Source organism: Zonotrichia albicollis, chromosome 1 (genome assembly GCF_047830755.1).
Source record: "Zonotrichia albicollis isolate bZonAlb1 chromosome 1, bZonAlb1.hap1, whole genome shotgun sequence".
In the NCBI taxonomy this organism is placed as follows: Eukaryota; Metazoa; Chordata; class Aves; order Passeriformes; family Passerellidae; genus Zonotrichia; species Zonotrichia albicollis.
In genome coordinates, this window is record NC_133819.1 from 2,907,838 (window position 1) to 2,935,017 (window position 27,180).

Sequence of the window (27,180 nt, forward strand, 5' to 3'; positions counted from 1 at the left end):
TCTTGCAGTGTTTGCAGGAGTGGTGCAGTGTGTGCATTCTGGGGTTTTGGCATTCCAGAGCAGACCCTGCAAGCCAGAAACTTCTACATCCCTGAAACAGGGTATAAAATTTACACCATCCAGCTTGGAGGTGATATTTGGAGCTTAAAAAACCACATTATTGGGCATTCAAACACTAAAAGTAGGTAGCAGGTACCATAGCCAAAAGCTTTTAGTTTTCTTGTGGAGAACTCAGTAAGTATCCTAATTATCTCACAGAAAAAAAGTTAAAAGACTCAATCAACTCGAAAAAAAAAAATCAAGAATTAGAAAGGCAATTTATAGTCACCTATTTAAAATCAAATCAGAGCCCTTTGCTTTCTGCCCTTATTTGTGCAAAAATGCTGAAAGGTTTTGCTCTTGGCAATCTGAAAGCTCATAATAATTACTTTCATTGTACAGATCCAGGTGTTTCAAGTAGATATTATTTCCAGAATCATTTGGTTTTTCTGAGAGAGTGAATTCTCATTTCACACTGGTTTGGTATGGTAATCCTCCACATCAGCACTTAGAAATTATCCAGAAGTGGAGAAAAATATTTTGAGCACATGGGTTGGCACCACCTGAAGACACAGAAGGAAACACAATGGTAGAACAAAGACTGTGAATTCTGCTCCCAAAATTCCTGTTCTAGAATGAAAACATCTTTTAACGGCTGGTGGAAGTTTGTGAAAATAAGTTTTGCAGAGGAGTCTATTTAAATGAGGGAGTTGGGTTTCCTAAATACTTGGTACCACTCATACATTGAAAATTCCTTCTAATAACAGTGCCAGGGAAAATCCCCTTTGCCACTGTCTCAGTGCAGTTAAGTGCAGTCTATCTTGTAGAACAAAGAGATTAATTACTGACCTCCAACAATTAATTATAATCCAGAAAAGGATTAATTATTAATTTGCATATGGGCTGTAGTAAAAAAAAAAAAAAAAAAAAAAAGCTATTTTCAGGAAGCACAGTCAAATAAAATCTTGCCATTTCTTAATTATATCTAATTGAATAAACACCTAACCTGTGACCAATAAAATCCTGGGGCAATTTTATGTTTCTTGGTGATTGATTGTGTTTGTGCTAGGAAAACAAAAATGGGGGAGGTCAATTTACTTAACATCAGCATGAGTAAATAAAATATTGCTGGTTTATATACCTCATTAGATTTTATAATTAGACTAAAATTAGGTAGTGGAAGCCTGTAACCAAGTCTATATTTTGACTTGCTTGAAATGTGGGAATAGGCCTGTTAATTTGGTTATTTGTCCTGGTTTAGGGCAAATTTGGGAGGAAACTTCTAAATGGGTCCCTCTAGAAAGCAGATTCAAGACTAAGGCATCTTCTCTTTCTCCTCCTTCTAGAGGAGGAGACTTCTAGAAAAATTCACCCCAGGACAGTTTGCATTTACATTTCTCCTGGGAGAGATTCACAGTGGGATCACTCAGGGGGCTCTGAAAGAGCTCAATGTGCAACAGGGAGGAAGACAGACCATGGTGAGGAGATTTACATGCCTTGGCAAGAAGGTAAATGTCACCCTGGTTTTTTTAAGATTTTCTAAGCTTTTTGATGTTGACATTCTTGTAGTGAACTTTCTCACACACTTTCTGTAAATAACTCATTGTTTTGCATTCCTTTATGGAGGAGGAGAAATTTGATGGACTGTTGGTGTGTCCAGTGTTATTGGAGAGGTGGCACTGTCACCCTCCAATCCGCTGTCACTTTTAGAAAACTATAAATGTTAGAGTCAGAAAATAAACTTCCCTTTTTTTCTTCACCTTGAGAGCAGCGGTGTGAGCTTGTGTTTTTTCATGTCCTATAGCGACAGGTAAATTCCTCCTCAATGGATAAAGCTGCAATAAAGGAATTTGGTTTTACAGAAGCTGCTGAGAGGAAGGTGGGGCTGTAACACAGAATCTGTCCTTGCATGTCTGGAAAAGACCTTTAAGGTTGTTATGTTTGCCCAATTATCCCATCAAAAAAAACCAAACAATATTTAAGGTAGCAACAATTTTAATTGAATAGTTTAGAAAATATATAAATAAGGGATAATTTGGTTCAAATAATAGCGCATAAGCAAAAACAACCGCGGGGTACGGAGGGCAGAATTCTTGACCCTTGCCACTTCACGTACAAGCTTGCCAAGTGAAAGTCACCCCTTATATGCCATGTGTCAATGCCATCTCCTCCCATTTTCGGTTCGTCACTTTTCTGTCTCCGCCTTCATTACCACCTTTACCACGCATGTGCCACCACTCGGTTTGGAGGTCGCACAAGTCTTTGGGGGTCGTCACTGATGAAAGCCCTGTAGTCTTCTTTGTTGTCCTTTAATTCACCTTTGGGTTACACATGCGCACCAAGCCAGTACAATGTAAGCCAAGACTAACGTATCACTGCATCTACATATCAAACCAATAAGTCCTTTATAATTAGCATTTTCTTGGACCCAACCAGGTTCTTGGTCATTTTTAGCAACTGTATCTTCAGCTTCTTTCCTGCGGTCCTTGAGAACATCTGCTGGGAAGGGGGGGTGGGTGGAGCCCCTCCTTTCCACCTCTTCTTTGGCATGACAACTTTTAACTATTAACTGTTTTATTATTCTCAAATATTAATTACTGTATCAATATTGATTACTGTTTCAATTTTTATCAGCACAAATCATACCTATTTACCACAAGGTCATCAAGTCCAACCTTCATTTTGGCACCATTGCCATAAACCACATCCTCACTGGCCACATCCACAGATTTTACACTTCTGAGGATGGTGACTCCACCATTTTCCTGGGCAGCCTGTTCCAGTGCTTGACCAACCTTTCAGTGAAGAACTTTTTTCCCAATCTCCAGCTTAAACATCCTCTGGAGCAACCTGAGGCCATTCCTTCTCCTCCTGTCCCTGTTCCCTGGGACCAGAGCCAGGCTCTCCTGGCTGCCCTGTCCTGTGAGGGAGCAGTGCAGAGCCACAAGGTCCCCCCTGAGCCTCCTTTTCTCCAGGACAAACAAGCCCCATCAATTTTCTAATCCTTTAAATATCTCAGAGTTGCTCTGCTTCATTGTGGCACCACCATCCCTTTTCCCTTGCAACATTTATGATGATTTTTCAATTCACCTCTTTTTTTTTGTTTGTTTTCCTCTTTCCGTGAGCTTCTTTTTAGTGGATTTGGTATCTCTCCATGTGTGCTGCCTCAGCAGCCTCTCTGAAACGCTGCTCTGGATTGAAAAAATTCTCCAAACCCATTTGTGACCGTGTTCACAAAGGTTCTTGGATGAGGGAAGAGATGAGGATCTGACTCCATGTTTCAGAAGGCTGATTTATTATTTTATGATATATATTACATTAAAACTGTACTAAAAGAATAGAAGAAAGGATTTCATCAGAAGGCTGGCTAAGAATAGAATAGCAAAGAATGATAACAAAGGTTTGTGGCTCAGGCTCTCTGTCCAAGCCAGCTGACTGTGATTGGCCATTAATTACAAACATCCAACATGGGCCAATCCCAGATGCACCTGTTGCATTCCACAGCAGCAGATAATCAATGTTTACATTTTGTTCCTGAGGTGTCTCAGCTTCTCAGGAGGAAAAGTCCTAAAAAAATAATATTTTTCATAAAAGATGTCTGCAACACTAATTTTTTTTTTTTTTAGGAATGGGGAAATGCTGCTGAGTCAGCAGAGTGAGAGCACAGATCCGTGGAACGAGAGCTGGGTGGGAATTAGTGAGCCTGGGATAATGTCAGGGAGCATTCATTATGCCGCAGGGAGCAGGAGGAAATAGGAACATCATTATAGGAACATCATTATGAGCAAATTCCAGCTGCTGGGAGATGGGAACCAGCACCACCTGTAGGAAACAGCACAATTGCTAATGGGATTTTAAGAGCTGCAAACCTGATAGAAGGGCAAGTCATGCCCAAAAAAAGTAATAAAGCTTTGGTAATCCATTATTTATGTGTGCTGGAAGGGAACATCCTGAGTGTTCTTAAAGAAATGCAAAAGCCTGCTTGTTTTCAGGGTGTTACTTTCCTACTTAATGCCCCTCCAAACCTCAGTGTAAGCAAATTTTAATGCAGAAATTAACAAAGTTTATTCTTATTTTTATTCTTATTTGCTTTTTTTTTTTTTAAGTTTAATTGAATAATTAATTCCTGGAGACAATCCTGTGCTTATCTTCCTGTTACCACTAAAGTAAGAAGAATTATTCCCTACAATTCCACCAGGCAACCTGTACCAATCAAGGTTTTTCATGAGTTAATGGGGAAAATCATAAACCTAATGACAGCTGGATTCAGGCCTTCAACAGATAAGAGAATTTTCTTCTCTGCTTATTGTGGAAGAATTTTGCACTGAGGAAACCATTCAGGATTTAATTATGCAAGGCCAATGCTTTGTTTTATGAAAGGATGAGATCTGCTGGGCACACTCCTTACTCTCTGTTGAGTCCTTCCTGACAAAATTGACTTGAGTTTATGGAATCCCAGGATGGTTTGGCTTGGAGGGGACCTTAAAAATCATCCAGTTCTACTCCTGCCAGGGACACTTTCCACTAGTCCAGATTGCTCTGAGCTTCATCTAACCAGGCCTTAAACACTTCAGCGATGGGGCATCCAAAATTTCCATGGGCAACATTTTCCAGTGCCTCACAAGCTCATAGTAAAGAATTTTTTCCCAATATTTAATCTAAGCTTAGTCCCATATTGAAGCCATTCTCCCTTACCACCCTTGAGCTGCTGTTTGGTAATTTTAAAAGAAATAATTTCAGGCTCTGTTTTATCTTCTTCTAGCATTGTCAGCCAAAATGCAGAACCTATGGCCTGGATTGGAAACCCACTACTGAAAATGAGAAAAACCATTTGGATAGCTCGTAATAATAACTAAGTTATTATTACATGGAGTTTTTTATATCACAATTGGAAGGCTCAAAGGCTGAATTTGCTATGAAGAGAATCTTGACCTTATTTCATGAGGGGCAATGAATTTCTCTTGAAAATGATAAGTGGAGCCAATCATTGCTCCTCAGTCAGCTGCAGAGCAGTGAATTATCCATCACCCTGCAACCTCTCACAGCAAACCAAACCATATCTCAAACTGGTAAATAAAATGGGCAGCCTTAGGAGAGAATCACTTTCTAGGAAAACGTCTCTTAAAATTTTCATTTCTGGTCTGGCAGTACCAGGTTTCATTCCTGTCCTGATGCCTTGTGCAGGCTGACCTAGAACAGAGGCTGGACAGAGCTAAAGAATAAAGCAGGGATTTATCCAAAGGATCTCCTCCATGGATGCACCTTGGGCAGCACCAGAGCCCAGCCAGGGCTGCACCCAAGATGAACCAAAATGGCCCCAAAATGCACGAGCGCTCCCGGGCTCTGTCCCTGGGATCAGTTCTGCTCCATTTGCACCTTGCAGTTCATTGTCCCATCCCAGCTTTAGCCCAGGCAGTCCCACTCTGCTTGTTTTTCTCTCTCCAGCCCACGGGGTTTGTGCTCCTGGGCTGAGATTTGGATCATTTGTCCTTGGTGCCCAGCTGGAGCAGGAATTGTTTTGTCTCCCTGCTCTGTGCACAGAGCTCACCATGCCCTGATGTGGAGCTCAGACCCACACACTAAAGCAGCACAGAATCTGAAAATATAAAAGCTGAAACCTGAGGCATCTTTTCTTGTCCTCTTAATGAGGTGGAAATAAAATTTTATCAGTCAAAGGCAAAAACTTTGAAGACTTTAAGGCCTTTCAACTCTCAGGGTTTAATGTCAGTCTTGCAAAGATCTGCAGCTTTTTAAATCACACAAGCACATGAAAACCTCATCTCCTGCTGTCGCTCACCTGTTTTTGTCCAATAAAGTCCACACTGTCTCCTGTCTCTTTGGTCACAGCAAAAAAGACAACAGGGGCACACTCTGAGCCCTGAACACTAGCAGGTGAGTAAAATAGATTAAAATATTCCTGTTCTAAAATCTCCTGAATTTTAATTCAACTTCTTGATTTTGAAGAATCTGGCTTCAGTGCTTTGTTCTAGCAACTACACATGATTTCAATTTGAACTTTAAGTCCAGAAAAGACACTTTGGCCACTATCTGCAGGTTTTTCTCTGTTTAGGTGGACTTTCCCTACACAACCCTGAATATTTGTTCTTTTGTTCTCTAAGGAACTATAAATGCCTTCTTGTGTAAATTCAAAATTAAAAGCCAGATATGATAACGTAAAGGGAAATGGGGAATTTTCTCTCTCTTACTTTTAATTTAGTCTCATTCAATGTTTTATTTTTGTCTCTTTGCTTTCTGTCCCCTTCCAACCCCCCATGTTCCCACTCAAATTTTATCATTATCTTGGCACTTTTCTTTCCTCTCCAGCCAGTCTTTCCTATGTTTCAGGCTTCATATTCCTTAACAGTGAAGTAAAAAGAATGAATGAATGAATGAATAAATAAATAAAAATCCTTCATGGAAGGAATAAACTCAAGAACCTCATGTTTATTTAAATTAAATTTGGCTCAGAGAAAAATAAAACTTCCTCAAGCCCTCCAAATTTTAACACTTTTTATTTGAAGTGTTACAGATGGAGCACATCACACATCTGCTGGGCTCCTCTCAAAAAAGGGCAGGAAGCAACACTTGGAGTTATTTGTGCTTTCAATATTTCTACTGTGCCCACTGAAGAATAAAAATCCTGCTGGCAGCCTTGTTCTTAACTGATTTTTACATGATCAGGGACATCAAGGAGATGGAAGTGATTTAACTTTGCAGATGTGGACTGGAAAAAAGTCTAATTAAGCATTCTTGCTGGGACATTAAATAGCTTAAACTTAATCTTCCATGATGATATTCTTATGGGTCTGGCAGAAAAGAAAAAAGAGAAGGGACATAATTGAGGCATGAATTATGGAATAGTAGTACTATTACAAAAGAGATGGTTTTGTGATTGGCAGCAGAACCCCTCAAATTTAAATGCAGACCTCTGCAAACCTGTATTTAGTACAAAGTGTTTGTTAGGGCATAGTTCAGTCTGAAATTAAGACTTCTGGTTTTGGGCTCCTCTGGAAGAGCAGGTCACAAGCAGGAAATAAGAGTATTGTTTGGAAAGTCATCAGGCAAAAATTGACAGCTACACCTTTCTGGGAAGCAAACAAATCAACATTGCAAAATTCCCTCCCATTTATAAAAATCTTGCTTCTGAACTCTTGACAATCTTCAGTATTTCCTGTGGATGCCAAATTTATTTGCTTCATCTTGTGGAGAGGGCTGAGGGAAGGACAGTCTCAGACAGGCAATTAGGAACTGCATCTTCTAGAGATTGGCCAAAACTGGGTATATTCAGGCAGAACTGCACAGAGCTGTCTGCTTGTGTTGCAGGCATTAAAAAAAAATGTTAAATGATAAAAGCAGAACAGCAAAACTTCAGCATGCAAAGGACAGAGCCCTGAATATCAAGTGGATTAAATTCATTTGCTGCTCTTGCAGAGCAACTGGTGTCTTGTCACTACACTTATTTCCATCTTCCCACAAGGACAGCTCTTGTTTTCTGGTTTAAAGCAGTGTTTGAAAATAAAATATGCACCTCCTGGAGGGAGCCTCAGCTTACAGAATGATGAGACTCATCCTGACATGATTCAAGGTTCTCACCTGCAGCAGGTTTGGTCACCAGGGTGGAGGCAGGAGGGTGGGACCCTGGTTTGTGCTCCTGTTTGTGGCTGAAATGAGGGGACAGAAGGAGCAGCTCTGCTTTCCTCTCTGATGGCTTTGGAAGAAAGGCAGGGGACTTGAGGGTATTGAGCTTCTCTCATGGAGCACAGTGTCAGAACAATAAGGATGGACTGGTTTCTTTCCCACCTTCTTGAGAGCAAGTATCCCCATTACTGGGGGCTTTAAACAAGACCAGCTTTTTTCTGATAATCCCTCTTTTTTAATATTTTGTAATTTACATATTTATTTATTTTCTTGGTTTTTAACTTTTATAATTTTTTAAGATAAACATTTCATAGCACTTTTAGCATCTCAAACTCATGCAAAATATTTTTTTTCTTCATTTTTCATCTAAATAACCTTAAAGTGTTCCCCATAATATTGTATTTGCAGGGACCCCCATGGCAGGGAGGAATGATGAATCTGACTCCATGTTCTCAGAAGGTTAATTGGTTACTATATAATACTATTATATTATAAAAATATTCTATTTTTATTAATATTATACTTCTTTAATTATATTAAAGAATACTATACTATACTAAAGAATACAGAAAGGATACTTACAGAATGCTAAAAATATAATAATGAAACTCGTGATTCTCTCCAGAGTCCCAACACAGCTTGGCCCTGATTGGCCAAAGAGTGAAAACAACTCACAGCAGAATCCAATGGAACAATCACCTGTGGGTAAACAATCTCCAAACACATTCCAAAGAAGCAAAACACAGGAGAAGCAAATGAGATAAGAATTGTTTTCCTTTTCTCTGAGGTTTCTCAGCTTCCCAGGAGAAAAATCCTGGGAAAAGGGATTTTTTCAGAGAATGTGAGTGCTGCACCCATGACCAGCACTGTTGTTCAGAGCAATCCTTCTAGGTCTGCCTTTTAGGGAAATTAGAAGAATATTGCAATGCTGAGGCACAAATCCTCTGATCACAACCTGGGGCTCCTCTCAGGTGCTGTCTGATCAAAGAGATGGAATTTGGCATAAATTTGTCGCTGAGTTTCACCTACAGCCAGTGATAGATTTGGGTCCTTCCAAAAGGTCATTCTGCATCTAAAACGGAGATATAAGATGGATGCTATAAATCACACTTGTTTATCTCTCTCCCCTCCACCTTTCCTCCAACTATCAGTTTAAAGTTGGCTATATCTGATTAGAGATCTAAAATGTGCACCCCGATGGGGACGTGGTTTAGCGGTGGACTTGGCAATGCTGGATTTATGGTTGGACTCAATGATCTTAGAGGTTCTTCCCAACCTAAATATTTATATCAATCTATGATTAAATGAATAGCTCAGTTGGGGAAATGATGCCTCAGGTTTAACTTTTATATTTACAGATTCTGTGCTGCTTTAGTGTGTGGAGCTGAGCTTCACATCAGGGCATGGTGAGCTCTGTGCACAGAGCAGGGAGACAAAACAATTCCTGCTCCAGCTGGGCACCAAGGACAAATGATCCAAATCTCAGCCCAGGAGCACAAACCCCGTGGGCTGGAGAGAGAAAAACAAGCAGGGTGGGAGTGCCTGGGCTAAAGCTGGAATGGGACAATGAACTGCAAGGTGCAAATGGAGCAGAACTGATCCCAGGGAGAGAGCCCGGGAGCGCTCGTGCATTTTGGGGCCATTTTGGTTCATCTTGGGTGCAGCCCTGGCTGGGCTCTGGTGCTGCCCAAGGTGCATCCCTGGAGGCCTTTAATAAATCCCTGCTTTATTCTTTAGCTGTTCTTTAGAACAGAGGCTGTCCAGCCTCTGTTCTAGGTCAGCCTGCACAAGGCATCAGAGCGACCTACAGTGACCATCTAATCCAACTGCCTGGTCAATAAACTTCCATTTTCTCAGGGGAATGGGTAATTTTAGATGCCTGGTCTGACTTTTATGTCTAAAATTTTAATGGATTTCAGTCCATAAACACTAATTTCTCCTTAGAAGCCCATCTTCACATTTATCTGAATGAACATGAATCAGCTTACTTTCATTAATCTCAATTAATCTGATATCTAAGGAGAGAGGAGAAGTGCTGTCAGACTTAACAGGGAAATTAATTTAATTTATTCCAAGTAAAGCAGAGTGGGACAAGGAAGAATAACAACAAATTTTGGAACACCTTCCCACCACTCTTTCCTCCTTCTAATTTCCTACTTAGCCTATTGCTGGTTATATTTATTTTAAGGAACAAATCTGTTCAGAAGTTAAAGTTCACTTGCTTAGGCACTTGAGAACAGTAGTGAAATAAAGTAATTAAAAATCTAATATAACTGACAGGTCCCTGTTAAGTCAGCCCAGCCAAACCTATCTAAAAACAATTACAGTATGCAAATGATCCACCTTAATGCTATTCCCTGTTAAATGTCAAAGAATGAGAAATGCATTGGATTATCATAATTTCCTTACTCTTATGATGATGCTGTAGTGACAAATTTAAATGTCACTTTTCTGAGGTGGTTTATGGACAAAATCACATCACCACTGCAGCCAAATCAGAGTTGGTTTCTCTGGTCAGCTCTGCACAAAGAAATTAATTCAGCAACAATTTCCTGTCTTTCTGAAATTGAGTGAAATTTTGCCTTCTCTTGCGTTTGTAATAAGAGGTGGGCATAAAAATTTCAAGCTCTTGAAATGCTCATAAAAATTTCAAGTTTTTAAAAATCCAAGCATTTTTCCTTTGACTCTGCGTGAATATTAATGTATTGATTGTGGTTGGTGGACCCAGTTCTACACCAAAGTCACTCTGTCTATTCCCTACTCAGCTGGACAAAGAGAGAATGTGCAACAAAAAGCTCATGGATCAAGGTAAGAGGAGGGAGAGATCACTCAGTAATTACCATCATGGGCTAAACAGACTTATCTTGGGGAAATTAATTTGATTTATTCCAAATAAAGCCCAGTGGGAGAATGAGAAATCAATCCAAATTTCATAACACCTTTCCACCACTCCTTCCTTCTTCCGATTTCCTCCTTCCCAAGGGCTGCAGGGAGATGGGGCATGGGGGCTGTGGTCAGTTCACCACAGGTTGTCTCTGATGCCTCTTCCTCCTTGTGGAGAGGATTCCTCACCGTCTCCTCCTGCTCCAGTGTGGGATCCCTCCCACACTCTCCCATGGGAGAGTCCTTCAGGCATTTCTCACATGTGAATCCTCCCCCTGGGCTGCAGATCTTCACAAATTCACAAAGAATTCGCAGAATGACCAGATTGGAAGAGATCTTCAAGATAATGAATTCCAACCCAACCCCAACCCCTCAACTAAACCCTGGCACCCAGTGCCACATCCAGGCTTTGTTAAACACACCCAGGGATGGGGACTCCACCACCTCCCCGGGCAGCCACTCCAGAACTTTATCACTCTTTTATCACTTTTTTCCTAATATCCAACCTATATTTCCTCCACCTGGGCCCCTCCTATGGGGTCAGTCTTTCAGGAACTGGCTGCTCCAATATGGCTTCTCCATGGGGTCACAAATCCTGCCATAAACCTGCTCCAGTGTGGGCTCCTCTCTTCACTGGGTCTCATGTCCTGCCAGCTGCTCAAACATGGGCTTTCCATGGGGCCACAAAGTTTTTTTTGGGCATCCTCTTGCTCCAGCATGAGCTTCTCCACTGCTGCAAGTTTAGTTTTGCTTCCCCATGGACCTCCATGGGCTGTAGGGCACAGCTGCCTCTCCTTGGGCTGCCCAGAGGAAAATCCCTGTTCAAGTTCCTGAAGCAGCTCCTGCCCCTCCTTTTCCATGACCTTGGTGCCTGCAGTGCTGTTCCTTTCATGTATTCTCTCCTTTTCTCTGATTTATCCTGCATGGCAAATCTTTTTCCCTTCTTAGCTCTGTTATCCCCAAGATGTTTCCAATGCCATGATGGGCTCAGCCTTGGCCAGCTCTGGGTCTGTCCTGGAGCTGGCTGGAATTGGCTCCATTGGACTTGGAGGAATCTTCTGGGAACTCCTCACAAAACCCACCCCTGTAACCCCTCCACTTCCAAAGCCTGGCCACCAAACCCAGCAGAATTATTAGAACAAATTCTTTTCTAGGCAATGATCATGTTAGAGGTGAGACAGTGGAGCTGCAGTTGTGAGGAGGAAGACACCAGAGTTCAGTCATGCTTCTATAACTAAAATGAAATACGAGAAAATAGTGCAGAAATTCTGGGGTCCACAGGAGAGCCAAAAATCAAATCCCACCCCCAAAAATTGCCTTAATACAGAATTGGCCAGAAAACCAATAGGCTTGTTTGTAGGACATGAGGTTAACAAAATCTAATTAAAAAAAAAAAAAAAAACAACAATAAAACCACCCCAAACCAAACAAAACTGAAAAAAAACACCCAAAAACTAAACTAAAACCAACCTGACAATTTTTTACTTCTTCAGCTTTATCTAATTTCTCAGAGTATGTCATTCCAGAGGTCTGAGCTTGTCTCACATACCCCTGTTTTTCTTTAAGATATAAACCCAAATAGATTATTTCACACCTCTCTTAAAAGTCTAAAACCATGTCAAACAACAAACAAGAATATCTTTTGTTTTTCCACTTTCTGCCTTATTATTTGCTGTTTGACACAGATGGTTATAAACAAAGGTCTAAAGAGAATTTTAACTCCTAGGGAAGAAAACAAAAACATTTCCTGATACTGCCTTTTTTTTTTTTTTTTTTTTTTTTTTTTTAAGGATGATGGATTCTGCCTTAGTATCTCTAACTCAGTAAAATCTCTTATTACGTTACAGCAAGGGTTTGGAGCTGGTGAGCTTGAGGGAGAGAAATGGAGATAGAGGAAGGAATGAGGGATGAAAGAATGAGAACTGCTCATGTCCCCAAATTCATTTGAGTTCCAGTCTTGGGGGTGAATAAAAAGTACAAGGCTCATAACATCAATACCTAAATTTGAAGTTTAATGTTCACTTTATCCAGCCTGGTTTACAGATTTGTCCATGATTCATCCAGTATTGAAGTCTTTTTTCTTTTTGCTTCAGACAAATGTGCAATCCAATCAGTTCTTATCCTGAGGGATTGGAAAAGAAATATTGTTTTATTACAACCCTGATGTGTTCTCTACAGCCGTACAGCTCTAAAATGTGGGATCACTCATGGAAAATAATAAGATATTTGTAGCTATTTATTTTTGGGGACACTTGCCCTGGTACCTCTGGTATCCAAGTATGTGGCATGTTGTAGAACAGAGTGCTTCGATCTCCTGTGGGGCAGAGTTCACATTCCATGGAGAAATCAGTACTGCAATGACTGTTCTTCCTAAAGGGGAAAGCAACCAGCAAGACGAGGATAAATTGGGAAAACTCAATGGATCTTCTGAAGCTCACTGCTAAAAAATGTGTGCTGACCTTCAGGGCCAGGTGATGCCAGCAAGGCCAGGAGCAGCCCTGCTCTGGGTGGTTCCCAGCCCTACACACAGAGTCACAGCTGGCCCAGAGATGCAGGGCACTGTAGGAGCATTAGGGTTAGGATCGTGGGGATGGATGGAGATGAGAGATCTCTGAAGCCAGGGCTTGGAACTTGTGGGTTATTGCAAAGGGCCTGGGTGCAGGGCCCTGCTGGGAGCTGCCAGTCCCAGCTCGGAGCAGGCCTGAAAGAAGGAGAGAGGTAAAGAGAGTGGTAAAGAGGATGAGAGGGTGAGGTTCCCATTACAACACAATAAATCTTCTTCTGGTCATGGAATTTGGGGTTTATTGCAAAGGGCCTGGGTGCAGGGCCCTTCTGGGAGCTGCCAGCCACAGCTCAGAGCAGGCCTGAGAGAGGTAAAGAGAAAGAAGGCAAAAGCATGGTAAAGAGGATGAGAGAGAGCAAGAAAGAGTAAAAGAAAACAAACTTCCTGTTACAGTAGCATAAATCTTCTGGACTGAATATTCTAATTCTCACTAACCAACCTAATACTGTTGTCATTACAGAGCAAGAGTTCTATTATCAGTATATTGCAAGGGTGCCATATTGCTAGAGTTTCATACCTCATTGAGGTTTCTCATAGGCAGCTCCTCCAGGCACTGACTCTTTCTTGTCCTCACAGTAGCCAGCTGACTCCAGTTTTCCCACAACCAATCAATCCACTCTTTTATAACACTCTTCTTAGTGGCTACAGCTGCGGCCTGTTAACATCAGGCCTGCTCCCAATCTCTAATAATTGGCTCAGCTGCAACTCCTTAATGGGGTAAGATTACTCTCTATACTACCTTTATTTTCTTATGTTCTATCTCCCTACGTAATACCATATACAAATCCTATAGCATTTACATCCAGCCTATAAGAATCATTACATTGCCATACTGTGTGGCATTTTAAACCCTAAAACTCCTCTTTGGGCCCCTTCTGCCAAGCTGTAGGGTCTGCTCTGACCCTTGGGTTTGTCTGCAAGCAGAGGGTGTTGTTCCATCAACAGGGGATCACCTTCAGCTGGCCTTCACACCATTGTTTTCCAGTTGTTCAGTAACAGAGGTATCTCAAAGCTTGCTTTCATTTCAATCTTGCTTATAGTTTCCATATTCTCAAGATCTTTTGCCAGGCAATCATATTTGTAAGGCCTTCCTGTTTCTTCTTCCCCAACATCATGTGCCAGACCTGATTTGTGGAAATGTTTGTCTCCAGGTCAATAATGTGGAAAATCTCATCCAGATGAGAGGAGACTGAGGGAAGTCCTGATCTCAGTCTGCAGCTTCCTCAGGAGGGGAAGTGGAGCTCTGATCTCTTCTCTGGTAACCAGAGATCTCTTCTCTCTGGTGACACAACCTGAGGGAAAGGCTGGAGCTGTGCCAGGGGAGCTTTAGGTTGGAGATCAGGAGAAGGTTTTCCCCTGGAAGGTGGTGGAGCACTGGACAGGCTCCCCAGGGAAGGGGTTATTGCACCAAGCCTGACAGAGTTCCGGGAGGTTTTGAACAACACCCAGGCACAGGGTGGGATTTTTGAGGTTGTCCTGTACAGAGGTAGGAGCTGGACTTGATGATCCTCCCAGCTCAGGATATTCCATGATTCTGCAATGATTAATGCTGTTACTTAACTCAGCTACATTTTCTCTCAATTCCCATTTCATGTCCTTCACACTTGTGTCCATAACCCTGTTGATCCCTTAGGAGCAAATTCTGTATTTATATACCGGCACAATTTTAATAAAAACTTTCTGGATCTTTCTGTGAAGTATGGATCTATCTGGATCACATCTGGGAACTCAAGAGAAAGAAATATAGACTGCAGGGAGGAAAGCAGAACATTTCCAAATATCCATTTCCCACTCCTTCCTTTATTTGCCATGAGAACTGGAGATGAAGCTTTGGGGCTGTTGACATCTTTCCTTTCCTGAGTCATTTCATTTAATGAACCCTAAACACATCAGTTGGAAGGGCTGACATATGAGACCTGTCAAAGTGAGATCTGAGTCAAGGCAACTGAGAAATGGTGGCATCAGTCAAGGAAACTGGTTATTTGAACATCCTTCTCAGGGATTCTTTATTTTCCTGTTCATTTAGCTGCTCCAGGGAAAATAGATGGAGGGGGAGAGAGAGACAAATAGAACATCTTTCCCTGGATCAACAAAACCTCTGTTCCACCAGCCCCTAGATGGAATGGTCTAATGGGAGGTGGAAATGAAGATTAAAAGGTATTTTTGACACAAATAATAGGTCAGAAATACAGGGAGACTGGTCAGTCTTTGCAAAGTTCTGTGAATTTATTAGAGCACTGAGGGGTATCAGCATTCTGGGAGTGTGGAGAGCAAATCTACTGCAAATTTGGCATCTCAGACAGAAATAATTTGCTGCTGATCGTGTGAACATCCAAGATTAGATTAAGTAAGAATTCAGTTTTTTCCAAAAAAATACAAGGATGCAGCACCTGCCATTTTCTCTGTACTGATTTAGTGGTGAATTTTACTTTGCTCATATAGATAAAATGAATTCTAGAGGAAGATTACAGCTTCCTTAGAAAGATGCCAGAGTAAATTGAAAACTACATAAATTGATCTGAGGCTTTGAAGATAATATATTTAATGCTTTTCTTTGCCAAGAAGAAAAAGAGAGGGAAGGGAACAGAGGCAATGGTGATCTTTGACTGTTTGGTTTATTTGAATGCTTTTCTTTTTGGAACCCATAGTACAAATTTTGCTACTTTGTGTTTGCTCATTCTACATTTATTATTATTTATTTATCATCTTGGTAGCATGTATTTATTAGCCATAAATCCTTGTAGAATTTCCCATTTCTGTATTATTTGTGTCTCATTTTTAGCCACAAATTCCAGAAAAATTACTGTTCCTGCACGAGGGGCAAGGGCTGGATGTGAATTCAGGGGATTCCTCCCACATCCAAGGGAATTCCTGTCCTGATGTTCCTTCTCTCAGCCCCTTGCTTTGCCCAAATTTTAATCAAGCACAGGCCAGGCCAGATTTTGAACCTGGGGAGTTGGAGCATCTTCTCCAGGCTGCTGCACTTTTCTCCTGGGAGGAAGATTGCGAAGATCCATTTTTGGATGGGTAAAATTCAGTGGCACAAAGCACAGATTCAGTCACTGCTCCAGAATCCCAGGAGGGGATTCTCTGCTTTTTTTAAAATATAAGAGTAGCAAACTTGTATTTATTTGTCATCTACCCTCAGCTTCAGAGGGTTTGAAGGAATTTTGCTGCAGAGAAAAAAAGGAAGTTACCTTTCCTTCAGACAAATACCACGTGGAAACAATTTCAGTTCCAAAAATGGCTCTCTGGGAAAATTCTGAGATAATGAAAAATTCCAATAGGCTGCTTTGAAACCTTGATGGCAGCAACTTTTTTTGTGGGAAATCCTGATTGCAACTGGCTTGTCTGATCTGTGGGCACTGTTGGCTGATCTGAAACCTCTGACAGCTCTCTCTGATCAATCTATAATAATTTATCCTTCTTCAAAACAGATGCCCAGGAGGAACCAGTGCCTGTCTGATCAATTTTTGAATTTGGGCAGAAATTACATGGAGATTATCACTGGGACCTTGTGAAATTTTACAAAGAAAGAAATAAACCATTAATAGCTTGTTTAAAGAAAAAGAATGAAAAAAAAAATCCCCCTAATGAAGAGATTAATAGTGATCAGACTTTCCTTTCTGGAAAAAATTCATTTAAGAAAAATCAATAATTTTTAAAAAACTAATCAATAGATAAAGAAATGCAATATTTTATTGGGAGAGAAAATTCAATGTTCATGTCTTCCAGCTGCAAAATTTACATAATATTTATGGAATGTCAAGTCCAGCTGGTGAAGAATTGAACTCTTGACTGATTTCACCCCCAAGCGAAGATAAATCTCTTTTACCTCTGCCTTTGCCTATGTTAAACTGAGCAATGAAAACTCAAAGTTTTCCCATTTGAGCACTGCCTACCAGATTAGAGCATAATAAAGCAGCCCACTATTTGTACATTTTGCAGAGATATTAAAAATACAATCCATAAAACCAACAAATTATCTGCAGGACACTTCTTGCTGATTAGGTTTTATCAATTTTCCTGGATATACCAACTCTCCACAGAGACTCCTCAAGATTAAATTGTCTTTTACTTTGGGGATTCAGAGCAAATAATTCAAGGCTGTACATTTTCAATTAAAATTTTCAGCCAAAGTCCAGAGAAGGCAGGTGGAATATTCTAACCAGACTAAACACTGTACACAGAGAGCAAACATCACCTCAGAGGGGAAACCAGCATTTCACATGTGTCCAAACCAGTCTGACAGACAGGCTTTTGGAGAAAAATTTTCATAGATTTTCCATCTATTTCACAAGCTGCCTTTCTGTATCACTGGCCATGAAATTAATTTGAAATATTTAATCAATTTAGAGGAAAATTAATTTTTTTTCCTGGCTAAAGTACCTTTAAAAAAAAAAAGAAAAAAAAAAGAAAAATAAGATGAAGAAGAAACTTAAAAAAACCACCGTATTATTTCTAATCTTATGCATCTTTCTTTAGAAGACATAATGAGAAAGAAAGAAAAATAAATAAAAAATAAGGAAAACCATTAGATTTTTGCTATTTTCAAATCTTTGGTTCTGTCCCATTCAGCCTTGTGGGCAAGGTGCCTCAGTTCAAGGTCTCTCAGTGACTAATTTCACATCCAGCCTCTGATTAATGTGGGCTTTATAATCTGATGTGATGACACAAAGCTTTTTCCCCTAAATATTGATCTGACACGGAGAGCAAGGGGAATGTGGACTTTGTTATTCCATGCAGTCACAGCAATGAATTAAACCCTGCTTTGTGCTACATGTGAAACACTTTTGATGGTTTTTTCCTTCAGAAATCCTGTGGGTTCTTAATTGTTTTTTTTGGGGGGGTGGGATTAAATATGTGAGATGGTATTTCTTGTTTTATTAGTTCTTATTTACATTACAGTTTCACGAAGTGTGAGTTCTACAGCACTTCACTCTTAGAAACTAAAAAATTGAGCTCTATCTCTTTTTCTACAAGGTTTTTTAAGGATAAACTGTCCAATTAAGAAATGACACTTAAATTATTTTTACTTTTAACCTAATAACTAACCTTTAAACCTAATAATTAACCTTTTAACCTAAATAACCTTTTAACCTAATAACTAACAACTTGTGGCTCACAATTTGGACTTCTTTACCCAATTACACAACACAATTTAAACTTATGAAAAAGAAGGAGAATGAGCAGCCTCCACCCTAAAATCTCCATCTTGATTTATATATATACTATATTCTAAACCCTTAAACTCTAAATTTTCCCACCCTGTGATATCACACACTTCTATTCAAACTCCACACCCACAATCCCAGTTCTGTCATTCCATTTTGGAAGCTTCTCCACGGCCTCAGGTCAGTGCAGTGTTCTCCTGGGGGGGGTCAGTGCCTGGCAGCACAGAAATCTGAAATTCTCAATAATCAGGGTTCCAACAAAATCCAAGGGCAGCCTGGAAGGAATAACACCAGAGTTCCCCATGTGTGTCTGCCTGATTAAACTTCTCTTTGCTTTTTGGCTTTATTTTGCTCTTAACTCTGACTTTTTGATTTACAGAGGAAAAGACAAATAAAATGTGAATCCATTTTTTATGGCTCAAAAATTTGTTGCCATTGCACTGTGAAGCATTTGGGGCTGCATCAGTTAACTTTAGGAACTGCATTACCACTAAATTGCCTTCTTCCAACCAGGAAGAGAACACTTCAGAAGAGTCAATATTATCCCTGCCCTGATGATCATATTTCTTTTAACCTCATTATATAACTGTTATCCCATTTTAAATGAACTGGATAGAAGAGGAGTAAGTTTAGCCAGAGGCTGGCTCTTTATTCTGCTTGATTGATTTTATGTACCTGCTTATATTTTGCTTCAAATCAGCTTGTTGTAACTCACTGCCCCACTGAAGGAATTCTTGATTTTTCCCTTTCACCAATAAAAAGAAAATTGGTTTAAAGGACTCAGGGCTATAACTCAACCCCCAGAATTTTTATGTCCTCACATCTGGGTTGCTCTTGTGATTGATTGAATATCATAGCCTAATTTCAAATAAGTATTGAAAAATGCAGGGGCAAACTCAAATAATTTTTAAATGAGACTCACAGAGCATAATCTCCATCACTTTTAGCTCTGCTTGTAAAAGATTTTATGATAATTTGTTTTTTGCAGCATTGTTTACATTGGAAAATGGTGTGGATTTGATAGTAAAATACTGACACTGAAAACCATTGATGCTATTTTAAAATCCTCAAAGGCCACTTGATGTCTCTTTGTGTCCTTTTTGGACATGATTAGATTGAAAACATCCGACAGCCTTCTGAAAAGCGCCACCAGCCAAATCCAAACCCAAACTCAAATTTTGAGGTTTATTTTTATCGCTTTTCTCTATTTTAGATCCATGTGCATTAAGTTTTGCAATATATCTATTGCACTATTATTATATAGGTATTATACTATAACTTAGTATAATACCTATAACTATATAGGTATATAACTTTATAACTTATATTGTAAAACAGTTCTCTCATTATGTATTAGCTATTCATGGGAGTACATAAAAATATGAGTAATTTGTTTTTCAAACAAATTTGGTCTTGGTTCACAAAATTTTCAGTTATGCCTCTGAAATAAAGGAACAGTGTAATCCATGAATTAGGTGCTGTTTCATTGGCCTATTTTTTACTATTATGTGCATGATTATGAAATTATTTACCAGATGTTATTGGTACATGTCGGAGAGAGGTGGTTGGGCTTTTATAATTTTTTCATTTTTGAGGACTGTTTCGGATATTAGAGAAGAAAATAATGGTAATGATAATAATGTTAATGATCATGACAATAATCATGATGATAATAATAATTTTAAAATAATGACAATAATTATGATCATGATTCACAGTTGGTTTTTACTTATTAATTATGCCCAAAAGCCATGAAAATCTCATGTGATTTGACCCTAAGTGTTTAAAATAATAAATGTTTTATTAGAAAAAAGTCTAGAGCTGTCTAAAAGAGTGAGACACCTCTGTTTTGTCCCTGGCTTTGCTTTTTTTCCGATTCAATCACCTTGAGGAAAAAAATTGGGTTCCCTGGTGGCCCTACATCTTTACATGTTTTTTTCCTCAGAACATCAAAATTTCAGACTATTTGTTCTTTGGAACCAGATCTGTGCCATAATTTATGGTCACAGAGCACTTAGCACAAGTGACTTCAGCCTGGAGCTTCGAGGGCTTTCAGCAGCACAGCTGAAAAATAATAATGGGATGGAGTCTCAAACAGGGAAAATGAACATTGGCTCCGAGGTGACAATATGGATGTGATGCCTCAGGTTTCAGCTTTTATATTTTTCAGATTCTGTGCTGCTTTAGAGTGTGGGTCTGAGCTCCACATCAGGGCATGGTGAGCTCTGTGCAGAGAGCAGGGAGACAAAACAATTCCTGCTCCAGCTGGGCACCAAGGACAAATGATCCAAATCTCAGCCCAGGAGCACAAACCCCGTGGGCTGCAGAGAGAAAAACAAGCAGGGTGGGACTGCCTGGGCTAAAGCTGGAATGGGACAATGAACTGCAAGGTGCAAATGGAGCAGAACTGATCCCAGGGAGAGAGCCCGGGAGCGCTCGTGCATTTTGGGGCCATTTTGGTTCATCTTGGGTGCAGCCCTGGCTGGGCTCTGGTGCTGCCCAAGGTGCATCCATGGAGGCTTTTAATAAATCCCTGCTTTATTCTTTAGCTCTGTCTGGTCTCTTCTCTAGGTCAGCCTGCACAGGGCATCAGATGAAAAACAACAACTGTTCCCAGCTTTCTAACCTGGGAGGGGATCAGGAGATAATTTGGGGCTGTTCCTGTAAAAGGGCTCAGAATAAACATGCAGGTGTCTGCCCTTCATGTGAGGTGGAAATAAAGGCTAATTTTTAGTAAAAAATAAAAAAAAAAAATTAACATTGCTGGCCATAGCAATGTTTTGAGTGAACTTCACACCGAGAGTGCCACCACAAAAAGAGGTGACAAGGCAGGGATCAATTCCTAGCAGTGACACTTTCTTCTGCTCAATGCTGCTTTGGATTTAAGCCCATCAAACCCTCATGTATTTTGACAGGCCTGACATGGTTAATCACAAGCAGGATTTGAGGAGTTTCAGACTCAAAAGAAATGTAATTAGAAGCTACTACAGGGTAACAATGCTTTCCCATGGTGTATCAAGGTAGTAAAGGCTGCTGACAAGTTGACATGGAAAGATCTCACTTCTATTTTAAAAATAAATGTGCTAACTCCTAAATATCAGTTCTTAATCATTTAAACTGCACAGCCCTTTGTGTGCTTAATAGGATGAAAAATGTAATAAAAATGCCACCCTGAGAAGGCAGCTGCCTCTCAGCATCACTAATGACAGCATCAGCTGCTTGTGGGCCCTGACTCTTCTGGGGGGAAGCAGGGAGAGATTATTTCTTTCAAATTCATAAAAAGGCTCAATTATATCTTAATTAAGCCTATTAGTTTCTCCCTTTGGGGGACAGCCTCCCATTTCCACTGGAGGCAAAGCACAGATATCCTGCCTGGCATTGTTCCCCACCCCCTTTGCTTAATTACATCCAATAAAAAATGGCAGCAATGCCACACCTGGTGCTTTTATTCCATCAGCATCTCTTGGCTGTGATTTTCTGGGCCACAGTCATTTTCAAACCTGAGAAAAAACATGGAATGTCTGAGTTTGCCTCAGAAATGTCTTTTATGATGTTGTTGTTGTCTGTGGTATACCTCAGAGCATTTGGGTTTGAATAGTTTCATTAGGCTTCAAGAAAACTTAGGAAAAATGGCACAGTTGTTTGTCTTGGGTCAGTATTGAGGTCAAGGATTTATAATAAATTCTACAAGTTCCTATGTTTCTCCTTCCTTCCTTCCTTCCTTCCTTCCTTCCTTCCTTCCTTCCTTCCTTCCTTCCTTCCTTCCTTCCTTCCTTCCTTCCTTCCTTCCTTCCTTCCTTCCTTCCTTCCTTCCTTCCTTCCTTCCTTCCTTCCTTCCTTCCTTCCTTCCGCCACTTCCTTCCTTCCTTCCGCCACTTCCTTCCTTCCTTCCGCCACTTCCTTCCTTCCGCCACTTCCTTCCTTCCTTCCGCCACTTCCTTCCTTCCTTCCTTCCTTCCTTCCTTCCTTCCTTCCTTCCTTCCTTCCTTCCTTCCTTCCTTCCTTCCTTCCTTCCTTCCTTCCTTCCTTCCTTCCTTCCTTCCTTCCTTCCTTCTGCCACTTCCTTCCTTCCTTCCGCCACTTCCTTCCTTCCTTCCGCCACTTCCTTCCTTCCTTCCGCCACTTCCTTCCGCCACTTCCTTCCGCCACTTCCTTCCTTCCTTCCGCCACTTCCTTCCGCCACTTCCTTCCACCACTTCCTTCCTTCCGCCACTTCCTTCCTTCCGCCACTTCCTTCCGCCACTTCCTTCCTTCCGCCACTTCCTTCCTTCCTGTGTAAATAAAACCAACAGGAAAAGAAGCACTGGCTACATCTTGAACAATTCTAGATATTCCTGATCATTTCTTTTTACTAGGAAAAAAACTATTCCCTTGTATTTACCTCCAAAACACCCGGCAAGGTGGATTTTCTCTCTTCTTTTTCCTTCACTGCCTTTGTGGTGCAATAAAAGATCCCATCATCTCCCTGGACAGTGTTTGGAATTCAGAGACCTCTTGAAGAGGTGTTCAGGTCTAAAATGAGCTTGTATTCAAATGGTGGGCAGATTAACTATTGGAAAAAGGGAAAAAGAAGGGAAATATTTTGTGCTAAGTATGTTGATCTGAGCTGGAGTTCTTAATAACAAAATCTTGTAAATTAGAATATTTGTGTTTCTTCCTCTTTTGTCAGGTGTCAGAGTCATGGGTTTGGATCAGAACAGAAAAAATAATTTGGAAATATTTTGGAAAATGAAAACATTAAGAATAAAAGGTAAATCCAGGCAAAAGGGAAGAAGGATTTTATTTATTACAGTCCAGTTCTTTCCTTTCCTTCCTTTCACTTTTTCTCATTTTAGCAGCTTTAAAATGCACTTTCCAAATTCAGACAATTTCTGAGGTTTTGTTTGGGATTTCTTGGCTCTGATTTAGATGAGTAAAGGCTGGGTGATATGAATCCCCCCTTCCAGCTCAGACACAGCTCTGCTCCTCCAGTCTTTGCCATTTTCTGGAGATTTTAGGCAGGACCAAGAACCATTTATGATGGTTCAGCTCCCAAAATGGGACAGGAGCAGGTTCTTTGTGCCTGATGTAACTCAGGGATTGTGGTCAGAGGAAAAACAGAGGAACTGTAAAGGGGGAAAAATAAAATAAAATAAAATAAAATAAAATAAAATAAAATAAAATAAAATAAAATAAAATAAAATAAAACAAAACAAAACAAGATATAGATGTAGATGGATATAGATATAGATATAGATATAGATATAGATATAGATATACTAGTACTGCAGTGTATTATGTTTAATTTTATGTTTTTAAACATGTTCAGTGCCTGGAATGGCCATTCCATGAGCAGCCATTGTGTACACAGAGGGAAGCAGGAATTGCACATTTATTTAAGGGATTTGTTGATGTTAGGGCCCAAAAAGATCATCACAAGCCTCAGGTTTGATCCAGAGCAGAGAGCACTCACTCAGGGCTGGAGTTTATATTTTTAAAGAGCAACCTGAGCCTATTTAAAATATGGCAAGCAGTGCAGGAATCCTCAGTTTTACTCCTTCCTTTCTATTTCTGCCTCTAAGTTTATGTATGGAGTGTTCTTTCAAACACTGGGAAGTGCAAGCTTTGCACTTTTGCCTTTCCTTGGAATAAAATCCAGCACTATTCTGGTGCTGCTGGGAATTCTGCTTTTCCTCAAAGCCCTCAGCTGCTGTGGCTCAACCCTTGGGTGTGCAAACCAGAATGTGCCTGCAAAGCATTTGTCAAAAAGTTTATTTTAATTTTTTAGAAGATTTTTTTTTTTCTGCTGAAAAAAAATCAAGAATTCTCCAAATGATATATTAATACATCAAAACACCTGGAAAATGTAATATTCTTTCCCATGTATTCAGTAATAAAATTTTGTTATTCTATTGCAAGAAATGTCTTTTCATAGAGTTATTTCTATATTGGTGACTTCAACAGAGGCAAGGAATGTTGCAGGGTGTAAACTGGTTTATTTGTAAAGTTTTAAGATTTAAAAAAAATTAAGATTAAAAGTTTTTAATATTTTAATGAAAATATTAAAATTTAAGATTTAAAGTTTTAGGATTTTCCCCAGTGTGAGGAACAGCCCTTCTGGGCCAGCAGACTCGGTAACACCCTCAAAACACCCCCTGGGTATGGTTCAGGACTTCCAGTGCTGCAGGAGCCATTCCCAACAGGCAGTTTGTGGTTGGTTTTAGTGCTTTTTAAAATGGTTTTATTCGTTAGTTTTAAAGATGAGAGTCTCTGCATGAATATGGCCTAAAAACCAGAAAATCACTTGATTTAACTGGACATTTGTAGCTATAAAATATCTAAGAGTTGTAAGCAGATAGCTCTGCTTCCTGGGGTTTGGGGTAATTATGAAATTATTTAAGCCACAAATTCCCTGCCAAGGGTCTGGTGTTGGTAAAGAATCCTCTATGTTAAATTTATTTAGATTTATTTAACATACATTATTAGTGTGTTATGGATGCTAAATCATAAAGCAAATTATTATTTACATTCCTGGCACAAAGTTTAAGAAATCAGTGAGGCAAATGGAGGAAATCTGCCCCATCTCGATATGTGCAATCCAGATTTGCAGGGCTGCCACCTCTAAAAATAACATTATTAGTCTTGTTTCTTTATGTTTACTACAGCAGCAGTTTGAAAACTTTCCTGTCAGGTCCTGTCCTGTTCTGTTCCCTGAAAACTGACCATTCATAGAAATTAGAAGCAAAATATCCTGTCTAAACCAGCTTTTCTATTTCCATTTTAAAGAGGAGAAATGAGGCCAGTAGGGACTAATTATTTATCCAGTGGAGCCTGGAACAATAGTTGTTAGTTTGATTAATTATTGACAATTAGAAAGTAATTTTAATGTAATTTTTTGCTTCTTGCTGTCAAGGCACAATCCCTGTAGGGAAACAGACAAGAATCTGCAAAGTGGGCTAATGATTCGTCCTGGGTCTCGTAGAAATTTAGATTTTTATTGGGCTTTTATTGCTATTTTCACAACAGCTGCTCAGTGCAGTGGAATGAAGCAACGCCCTTCCTTATTTTAAATATTTCAAATATTCAAATATTCAAATTTTCAAATATTTAAAAATTCTGTATTTTAAATTTCTATGACAGGAAGATCATCTCCCCTCCTCTGGAGAAGCCACCTGTCCATGCTGGCTGCACCTGGACTTCCATCTTAGACAAACCCACTCATTTTCCATGGTTCCAGTTGGGTATTGAATCCCATCCAGTGCCCATGGATTTGCAGTTTGTATTTCATCTTCTTTCATGCCCTCAGGGCTTCCTGATTTTTTTTTTTTTTTAATTTTTCTGATGCAATAATCTTAATTTTCCTGTGGAGTGGCAGCTGGGAGGATTCATTCCAGCTTATATTGGCAGCCCAGGGCAGGTGGCAAAACTGCCTGGGAAAAGAGAAGCTCCTTTAAAGATCAAATGAGATGAGACACATCTGACTCTGGCTCCCCTGGAGGAATTTCTGTTTCTCTTCACAGAAAAAAAAAGAAAATATATCTATTCTTAATGCTGATGTTTCAGATTGTGAGAAGTTATAGAAATGAGTATAAAATTCGCTGTATTAGAAAACTGAATAAATGCCTTTGAATTATTTAATCCGATGTCCCAAATTACCACAAGGCCATGCTATTTTTTCCTGAATATAAAAATTCAGGTGTATAAAAATTTAAGCATGTTCTGATTTTTTTTCCTTTCGTTTTTAGCATTATGTTCTTTTGAATTTCATATCAAACAGAATCAAAATACTACTTGTCATCCATATGTATCACTATAATAATAGAATAAGCAGAACTTCTCCAAAGAACTTTGAGAAATAGGAAAGCAGATGCTTTGTTTCCAATAACAGATGTAACAACACTTCCATAAACTTTCAGCTTGAGATATAATAAGATTTTAACAGTGAAAAATAATTTTTTTCCAGAGAAGTCCAAATGCATGGTTTTGGGTTTTGTTAGTTTTTGATGGTTTTTGGTGGGTTTTTTTGGTGGTTTTGTTTTGTTTTGGTTTGGTTTGGTTTTTTTGTGTGTTTTTTTTTGTTTGTTTGTTTGGTTGGTTTTTGTTTTGGGGTTTTTTGTTTGTTTGTTTGTTTTTTGGTTGGTTTTTTGGTTTTGTTTTTTATTGAGTTTTTATTGCCATATATTTTATTGCCTATAACTGAAAGGGACGTCTTGGTTTTTTATTTGTTTTTTTCTGGCAGTGAACAATGGTAAAATTTCTCTTTAACCTTCAGTAAAATGCTCTTGAACTGCAGAAGGTGAGCTCTGCCACTGAGATATCTTGCAGGTAGTTTAATGTCAGATGGACTCCTGCCCAAAAACTGAGAGGAAAACTTGTTCTGTTTCCAAAGCAAACTCGTTCTCCCTTGGAGAAGTCACACAAAAGAAGGGTTTTCAGCTTTCATGAACTCACCCGGGTGAGGTCAGGAACTGGCAGTGAAAAGGAGAGCACACCTGTGTTGGAAAAGGGAGTTCACAATGGGCTGCTCAAAGGATTTAGAACCAACAGGACAAAAGGGGATTGTCTGCAGCATTCCGGTGTGGAAAAGCAAATTCCAACACCCTGCCCTGAGCACGGGGCTGATCCACCCCAGGGCGGTGCTGGAGGGCAGCTGGAGAATGTTCTTATTGTTCCTGATGCCCTGTGCAGGCTGACCTAGAACAGAGACTGGACAGAGCTAAAGAATAAAGCAGGGATTTATTAAAAGGCCTCCAGGGATGCACCTTGGGCAGCACCAGAGCCCAGCCAGGGCTGCACCCAAGATGAACCAAAATGGCCCCAAAATGCACGAGCGCTCCCGGGCTCTCTCCCTGGGATCAGTTCTGCTCCATTTGCACCTTGCAGTTCATTGTCCCATTCCAGCTT